This window comes from Octopus bimaculoides, chromosome 8, assembly GCF_001194135.2.
Source record: "Octopus bimaculoides isolate UCB-OBI-ISO-001 chromosome 8, ASM119413v2, whole genome shotgun sequence".
Taxonomy (NCBI): Eukaryota; Metazoa; Mollusca; class Cephalopoda; order Octopoda; family Octopodidae; genus Octopus; species Octopus bimaculoides.
The window spans coordinates 60,118,021-60,127,745 of NC_068988.1; the positions used below are offsets into that span (position 1 = coordinate 60,118,021).

Here is a 9,725-nt window from a genome sequence, read left to right on the forward strand (position 1 = left end):
AAACATAATAATAATAATTATGATGATGATGATGATGATGATGATGATAATGATAATGATAATAATAATAATAATAATAATAATAATAATAAATGCCCTGATGCAGTACTAGACAGTGGCTCTCATGGCTTCTGATCGTAATTGATTGGAAACGTTATCATGTACATTGTTTTGTCTTGGTATAAAAGAAGGGCTACAACAAATATTCTGCTCAATAGAAGAAGAAGAAGAAGAAGAAGAAGAAGAAGAAGAAGAAGAAGAAGAAGAAGAAGAAGAATTACCAAGACTAATATCATCACCTATCATTTCTTTTTATATACAACCTCATATAGACCTGCGCTTTTAACTACTGCATCTGGTAAAATCCTTCTATACGCAAGCCACATTTCTTGGTCCCCGATGTGTGTCTTTTTCTTTTTGCAGTACAAAGTGCCAATTGATAGTATAATCTTTGTTTCTGTCTTTAATAGACGAAATTAATTTACTTAGACTTGTTTGGAATCTTTATTTTTATCTCTAAATGAACCTAAAGTTTTAGCCAATCTCTGTTTGAAAATTATTGCAGTTCTGCCGGTGTATTCATTTCCCTCAGATGTAACTTTATTTTTAGTTTTACATTTATTATTCATATAACAGAAGTCCCGTCTAGAGCAATTACAGACATCAATTTAATTTTGTTTTTGTTTTTTTTTTATATTCTCTCAGATTTAGTATTAATTTGATTATTCGTGGTAAAATTCATTTCTACCAAGTTCTGTATTACTATTTATTCTTTCATATATCTTTATATTTGTTCTATTTCCAGCTGAATTTTTATTCGATTTTACGTTATTAACTACGTTAAAATGAGCTTTTTTTCCCTTTCAGCGAATTTTGAATTCTTAGAGTTTTCTTTTTGATTTTTTGTTTTCATTCCCTTTGACATTATTACACTAAAAATTTACTTTGCTACTTTCTTTACAATAGTTTTTTTTTTTTTTGTATTTCGATATTCTTTTTACATTAGGTTCTACTATTATTTGTGCAATATCTTTATTGTTAGAAAAAGCCATATATGTGTATATATTTCAACATATATAAATGTTTTAGTGAAATTCAGGTCAATTCCAGGGGTGTTGAAAATTATGATTATACCATGGAAATTATTGCACGATATTATATTCACTGCTTACCTTATAATTAATGCTAGTGTGTTCCTCTAAGTTTCGCATTTCCTCTTTCAAACCTTTATATATATATATATATATATATATATATATACGCCGCTGTTATAATGAGTTGCACAGTTAAGTGCTTCTTTGTCAAATGATAAAGTACACATGCCCTAACCAATGCTATTTGATTTGCTAAGCACATAGTATTTTCAACTCACTTTTTTATTTAGGATTCAGTATAGATTGTAAACTTTGAGAAATTATATCCTAACATAATAATGTCCTTTTTGCCAGGTGTAATGGAACTAGAAATACTTTTTTCCTGTGCATTCTGAATTAATCGTTAAGATAGACAACTCCCAAACTTCAGTAGCACTGTTTGATTCTATGCCAACATTAAATAATATCTGGCCACTACTGCTTAGTATGCATAACGATAAACATTCTCACTAATGAATGGGTAAATCATTTTCCTTCATCTTTAATGATTGCTAAAGAGGATCTATAGACAAGCAGATCATAATATTATTGCGGGAAGATTGTTAGAATAGCAATTGCGGTAAAGACATTTTAAATGCGGTCAATTGGCATAAGATTTCAAATGTCAGAAAAATTGTATTGCATTATTTCTTCTTTCACTACACGTACTGTAGAAATTTGCTTTTCTTCCTTTCAAGTTCCACGAAGTATTGGAGAATTTGATGATACACTCTAATTAGGTAACTATTAGATGGAACACTTGTAACGGACACGGAGAGAATACCTTGTTTGAAAAGTATTTTGTCAGTATTTCGGGCAATTCTCTCTCATCACCTCTCTCTCTCTCTCTCTCATCACTTCTCTCTCTCTCTCTCTCTCGATCGATTGACTGATTGACTAATTGATTGACCTAATAATTGATCCCTTAATTCAATGGACCTGTTTTTTTTTACGTCTTACGACGATTCTGCTAGATGTTGCTTGTACTCAGAATACTTTTATACGTACCTAATGTATATTTGCTGAATCTATCAATTTCACGTTTCGCAGGATTTCTTGATCTAAATTTGGCTTTGGCAACAAAATCATATTCACACTTATTTATTTTTTGATGTCGGCCTTTCGTCTATTTTCAGTTTGATAGCAATTTTGTTTCGTTCTAAACTTATGCTTGAGATTGTTTCTCGTAAGTATTAAATTCATCTGGATGATGTATATTTCATATTTCTATAAAAGATAAACCAAGAGTATGGAAATACATTCAGTACATGTTTGTGTATATGTGTGCCTTCCAGGAAGTGGTTGATATGTGCTTATCAACCTCTTTATGAAAACTATACTCATCGGTTCTTTCTCTCACTTACTCCCTCTCTCCCTCATCTCTCTCTCTCTCTCTCTCTCTCTCTCTCTCTCTCTCTCTCTCTCTCTCTCTCGTAGGTCTAAAAGTAGTGTAATCACATTCGAAAAGAAAAGTTTAAATAAAACAAAAGTTAAAAGTAAACGATAAAGCTACTAGTTATGAAATCCATTTTCTATATGAGCCTGTGTACGTTTTGTGTGAGTATATAAGTATATAAGAATGCTTTCATATGTATTCTAGAATTTTCATATATTTGCATGTACGTGGTCCATCGTACATGTTACTAAACCTCACAAACTATGATATAAGAGGCATTTGGTCTCACACCCTCACATATACACACATGCATATGTATATATACATATATACACACATATATGCATTTATATGTATATACAAATATAGACACACACACACACACACACACACACACACACACACACACACACACACACACATATATATATATATACGGAAAGATACAATTACAGATAAATAGATATACAAACATATGTATTTCCATAGTATGTACATATATATTTTATATACCATCTCTATACATATTAAATATGAATGTATATACGCATATGCCTGCATGTATGTAGTTACTTGTATAAGTATTTAAATTATTGACTGTCGTGCGTGTAATTTTTCACAATATACAGAAAACATAGTTAACCTGATTGAAGTAAATTATATATGGTGGCTATAACAATTATAAGAAGGATTTTGATGCCTGGGTCTTCTGTTGTGAGAGGAAAGGGAATGAGAGGAAAGGGAATGGGAGGAAAGGGAATGAGAGGAAAGGGAATGAGAGGAAAGGGAATGAGAGGGAAGGGAATGAGTACATTTTATGCAGATAATTGATGGATGCGATAGCAATTAAGAGTGCGATGCTAAATTCATGAACATTTATGAAATCAGACGAATTTCTAGCTGTGATTTTATGTTAATTAGAATTTCTGAAGTTAATCTACCATTTTATGCACGTGTTTCCCGGGTTATCTCTTGCAAGAGGAAAGTGAAGGAGACACCTAATGCTGACAACTGATGCATGAGATAGCAATAAAGAGAATGATGACAGATTAATAAACATTTATGAAGCCAGACATATTTCTAGCAGTGATTTGATGTCAATTAGACTTTCTTAAGTTAATCCATCATTTTATACATGTTTTATTTTTCTCCTGTCCGATTGTTCCTACATGTTTATCTTACAAAGATGAGACACTATATATCCCAACCTATTCAGGCACTAATTGGGTAGTTGCAGAAACATCTCATCAAATCAAACACACACACACACACATTCACACACACACAAACAAATGCATATACGTACACACACACACACAGATGTATGTACATATATGCATGCTATTGATGTGTTCAGTAATTGAATTGCAATGATTCCAAGGGTAATACCTTCATGTGTTCTTTTCTTCTTTTTGTATCTAATACTTATTTCAGTTCAGTATTTATTTCATCAGTATTTAATGAATCACTAATTTAGGCATTTTCACAGAACATTGTTGGAGAATTTGTAAGCAAATTCACATATATGCATATTGATTAACACTGACACACGCATGTAAAGCACAAATGTGTGTGTAAGCGCCTTTACTGTAAATATGCACATCGATATACAGATATGTAGATATAGATATATACAAAGAGTGTTTTTAATTGTGTTTTAAATACTCTTATTCAGAGACACAATGACCGATATGAATCTGGGCACGTATAAAATGTTGGTTAGACATCCTCTCTCCTCTACTATCCAGACTCTCGTATGAGTAGACGTCTATACTTAATTTAAATGAAGGTCTTCCAAAGTCACTGTGTTCAAACCTTGATCTAGATCAAATGAAAGAATCAAAAAGCTATAATCAACGTCTTTGAAAGTTTTAAACACCTACTGTATTGTCGCAATAATCACATGAACCCACCATCGATGACGATGACAATGATCTGGGCATTTAATATACGATGGCTCTAGATCGAGAATATCATCTATGGGCAGGGAAATTACTCCTCGTGGCAGGAATTCTGGAATTGATTTCTTAGATCTATGGTTGAAGTTGGTAGGAAACGACAGGCATATTGTGCATCCTGGAAGAAGCGAAGATACGAAAGAACCCATTTGCCAAGATTCACCAGTATGGCAGTGAAGCCAAATCAGTCAGGTCTGATGTGACATTAACATCAGAAGGTCTGTGCAGCGATGATTTCTCGTAGTATTTGAGATATTGATTGAGAAGTAATCTTGCTTTTTGAGATATGCTAAAAATGTCTAATCCAGTGTCCTCAAATTTAAAGTAATGAAGGCATAAACGCGCGCGCGCAAGCTTAAGCACATACGCACATGAGCATACACTTAACTTACATAGTAATACACTTCAATAAATTTAGATACATATATATGTGTGTGGGTATGTATATAACTATATACACACACATACCAATATATAAATACACGCCTGCATCTATATTTAATTTATAAATGCATATATTTAAATTGCGCGTGCGCACGATTGTAACTGTATATATGTATATTTATAAGTATTTATTTACGTATGTATGAATTATAGACTTGTGTATGCCACATGTATCTTCCGTCTAATAAATTCCATTCCATATATATATATATATATATATATATATATATATATATATTAATCAGCTTCCACCGACGGTGAAATATTAGTGTCCAAATGATCGCACTCTGTTTATCGAACCCGAAACTACGGAATTAGAAAACCGATCTCTTCCTTTCTATCATAAACTACGGATTTACAATGTCAAAATGTCAGATTGAAGGTTCTGTTAAATTTCAACATTTTGTTTATGTCGGAGATAAAATATTAGTAGCCGTTGCTTTCAACTTGTTCCTCTCAATATATTTGCGATTAATTTCAGAAGAGTCATTCTTAATAACTGTATAATTTATTGGGCTATGAGGCAAAAAAAAAACAAGTAATAAATCTATTGCTGTAGGATTGTTTGGTTGTTTTTTTTTACATTTTCAAATGCAAACAAAAGATATTTTATTTGAAGTTTATAATTTATCTGTGAAGTTAAATGAAATACAGATTTCTTTCCTTGCCTGAATCTTTTATATGCTGTTATTTGTTCTGACATGACATTTCTAGTTTTTCGAGGAGAACAATTAATTCCTGCTCCGTTGATTACACATCATTTAAGAAGATTTCTAAAATGCCATTGAAAGACAAATATCGTGTAAAAGAATAGGATTTTTATTATTGTTATTATTTTTCTAGAAATTTATTTACTTATTCAATTTCTCGTCTGTGGTATGAAATGTCAAATTCTCTTCTAAGCTCAAAACTTGATTAAATAATAACAATAGTCGTTTTGAAATTTTGGCAAAAGATCAACAATTTGGTATATGGGTGTAATTAAATTGCAAAAGAATGAAAAGCAACGGGGACTTTGGCGGTATTTGAACTTACAACGTAAAGACGGGCGAAATGTTGTTAAGTATTTTGCCTGGAGTGCTAAAGATTCTTCCATATCTCATAATAATAACGATCATCTCTATTATAGGCACAAGGTCTGATATTGTAGGGGAGGGTGATAGTCGACTACACCAACCTCATTACGTAACTGGTAGTTATTTTCCCGAAGCCGAAAAGGATGGAAAATAAAGTGAGCCATGGGGGGAATTTGAACTTAGAAAGTGAAGACGGACGAAATACGGCTAAGCATTTCACCAGATGAGCTAAATATTCTAACTAGCCGCATTTAGAAATAATAATAATAATAATAATAATAATAATAATAATAATAATAATAATAATAATAATAATAACAACAAATGTCAATATCACTGAGCTAAATGACATAATATATGCAGCAGCCACTGCAGGCACAAAAAAGCTGGAAACTCCCTCAAACCCATCCAGACAGGAGTATCACCACCCAAACAAACCCTGTGGATAAATAATATTTTAAAAAATAGAAAAAAAAAGAGAAAAAGAGAAAAGTTATGTCAATTCTCAACGAAATTAGTAGACAATCAACACAACTAAGTAACAACAAGAAAACAAAAATACTGTACAAATACGACATTACAGAAAAATATTTACCTCAGGTAAAAGAAAAGCTAAAGCAAGATATCTCCTTGCCACTCACAAAGGATCCGCCGCTATGAGAAACGCCAACATTTCTTTGAACAAAACAAACAGTTCACTTCCAGCCCCCAAAATTCTATCAAGAACTTGGCAAAAATAAAATAGATATTAATGCAGCACCAACTGCAGAAGTGGAAGAACTTTGGAAAGAAATGTGATCGGCGAAAGAACAACCTCAGACAAGGACAATTAAAACAATGAAATTAGCACCTGAAAAACTCCGGACCCCCGTAACAACTGAAGAGGTCACCCAGGCACTGCAAAGAAATAGTAACAGGAAGGCACCTGGGCACGACAAGATCCCCAGCTTCTGGTTAGAATATCTGGCAGGAATACACAAAAAGCTGGCTGACATACTAGCAGAACCAGAGACAATGACTGAATGGCTCACGAAAAGGAAAACTATCCTAGTTCCCAAATCCACTGAAACGGCAAAACCACAAAACCTCAGACCAATAACCTGTCTCCCTACAATTTACAAAGTCTTTAATGCAATAATATCACAGAGATTGTGCAAGCATCTGTAAGAAAACAACCTGTTTCCAGAAGAGCAAAAGGGATGCTGCAATGGCTCATACGGCGTAAAGATAAACTAATGATCAATAAAGGCATAATTGAAGAGAGCCGCAGAAAGAAGAAAAGCCTCAGTATGGCCTGGATCGACTACCGAAAGGCTTTTGACAATATTCCCAACACATGGACACTCGAAACACCAGCCATGAACAAGGTAGCACCAATAATTATAAAATACATATGACACTCTATGAATAAATGGTAGACAGTGCTACAGCTCCGTTGCTTTTTGTTCTCTGCATAACCCTTCTGACATAGGTACTTCGAAAAATGAAACTGGGATATCAGCTAAAGAGTAAATCTAAATCAATATCGACATCTTTTCGGCCACATTGGAAACGTCTCAACCACTTATACACTTGAGCAGGTATCCCCATGACAACTTCCTCTGTCATGTCCAATGCAACGATCACAGGCCATACATGTTCATTAGAAGCACTACCGTAAAGAACAGAAGAGATCTAAAACGTTACATATGTATATATATATATATATATATATATATATATATATATATATATACATAAGCATACGTACGTACGTACACAAACATGTTTGTAACCCACTCTGAAGGTAGTATGTTACTGGATTATGAAACAGAGATAGAAATATTTGCAGTTTATCTTTTTAGAAAGAGCAGCCACATGTCCTCCGAAATAAACAACTGGACAGAAAGCTTCACAAAAACATCTGATATTCGCAGACCCACAATGTTTAGATAAATAGGGATGGCTAATTATGAGATATTTATTACGATAGGTTTGTTCCATCACATGTGTTTCGCTCACCACTTGTATTTGTTTTCCATTCCTTAAAACTTGTTTCACTATTTCATACTTTTTTCTATTTTATAATAAACCGGGGGTAATGTAAACAGGAAACTTAACCTAACACTTTCCTTTACCATTAAATTTTACGTACGATTATCATAAGTGTTAGATAAACCGGATATAAAAGACATTTATTCCTGCTGTTATTTCTTTTTGTCGTTTGGTTATTGTTTTTTATATTACAATTTCACTATTTTATTAATTTTATTTACGCTAATGATATTTTTGATCATATTTCAAAATTAACCTTTTCGAATTTTGCATAACCTTCTCATATAAATTGGCTACACCATAAATCAATTATTTGTAATACTAATATTGACAATTTTCAACTCAACGTTTACTTGGTTTTCTTTTTCGAGGAATGATAAAAAAAAGCTTGTTTATCGATTTTCTCACTTCTGTGAAACTCTGAAAATATTTTTTGTTCATATTATCATAGCAAGGAAACGCCATAATCCTGAAGTGCTTATGAAATATTTTATAAAATTAAGGAGGACATTCATATTTATCAAAGTTTCGTGCCTGGCATTTTCTTTAAGTGGTAGCCTTGCAACTAGGAGGTTCCGGTTTCCATACTACTGCTTAGCACTTTGGGAAAATGTCTTATACGAGTCTACAGTTGACTGATATATAAAGTCAGTAGAATTTAATCGTGTGAAATCGCCAGTGTGCACACCACCCATTTCTACACATACATACACAGTAATAGCTTACGTGAGTGTTACAAAGAATACACAAAGTACATTATTAATTTTACTTAAATAATTCTCACGAAAAGTGATCATATATTCATGCGATTTACGACTGGTTTATCAATGATATTGAATCCATACTGTGAAAAAATGCAACAGAGATAAAAGCCAAATGCGCACAGTAAATGAAATAGGCCTGATGTAGTTCATTTGCTGCAAAAACCTTGCGCTATAGAATGTTTTATTTTTGTAGACCAGGGTCTCATGAAATGACGTATGGAAGATAGAAGCCATGAATAAAAATAACTTGTAGTGTACGGCTGTCTGTATAATGTATACAATGTTTAAAGCGACGTAAAACTGCGGAATGTTCAGTGCAAGAGATACTTCAGTAATGAAGCAGCTGAAAATGTTTTTCGTTAAATTATTACTTCAACGTGAAGCATGGAATAAATTTCTTGTAAGCCTACTCGGTCAAAGATTCATACGTACCACACAAAGGATATTATAATTAGCCACAACGTTTAAAGCATAATTTTTCAGGTATAAAGGTATAAATGTGTGTATTTAAGAAACACTTAATTCTGCAACTATTTCATTTATAAATATGTCGCACTCTCACATGTTGAGCTACTTCCTTCTATTTAAGCGCCATCAATATATGATTTTTTTTTGTACTTCATTTAGGGGACTGAAATTGTGTGGTTGCCTGTATATATGTGTGTGTCTGTGTTATTTTGTGTTTCCCCGCTCCACTATTGGATTCTTTCCATCTGCATAGTGTTTGGGCAAAGAGAGCAATAGATGTACCAAATGCTTAGATAAGTGGTGGGACTGATTTGCCCGACGAAATTTTTCAATCTCTTTCCCAGAATGGCTGACGTTTAAGGATTGAAACAGTAAACGATAAAAGATTTATACGTATATGCCTCTGTCATTCTCTCTCTCTCTCTCTCTCTATATATATATATATATATATA

The 9,725-nt window shown here is 32.9% G+C and overlaps 1 protein-coding gene across 1 annotated transcript in view; it reads right to left on the reverse strand.

Moving 5' to 3' along the window:
- Positions 1-9,725, reverse strand: part of LOC106877777 (membrane metallo-endopeptidase-like 1) — a 242,735-nt gene that overhangs the window by 7,357 nt on the left and 225,653 nt on the right. The window lies entirely within an intron of this gene.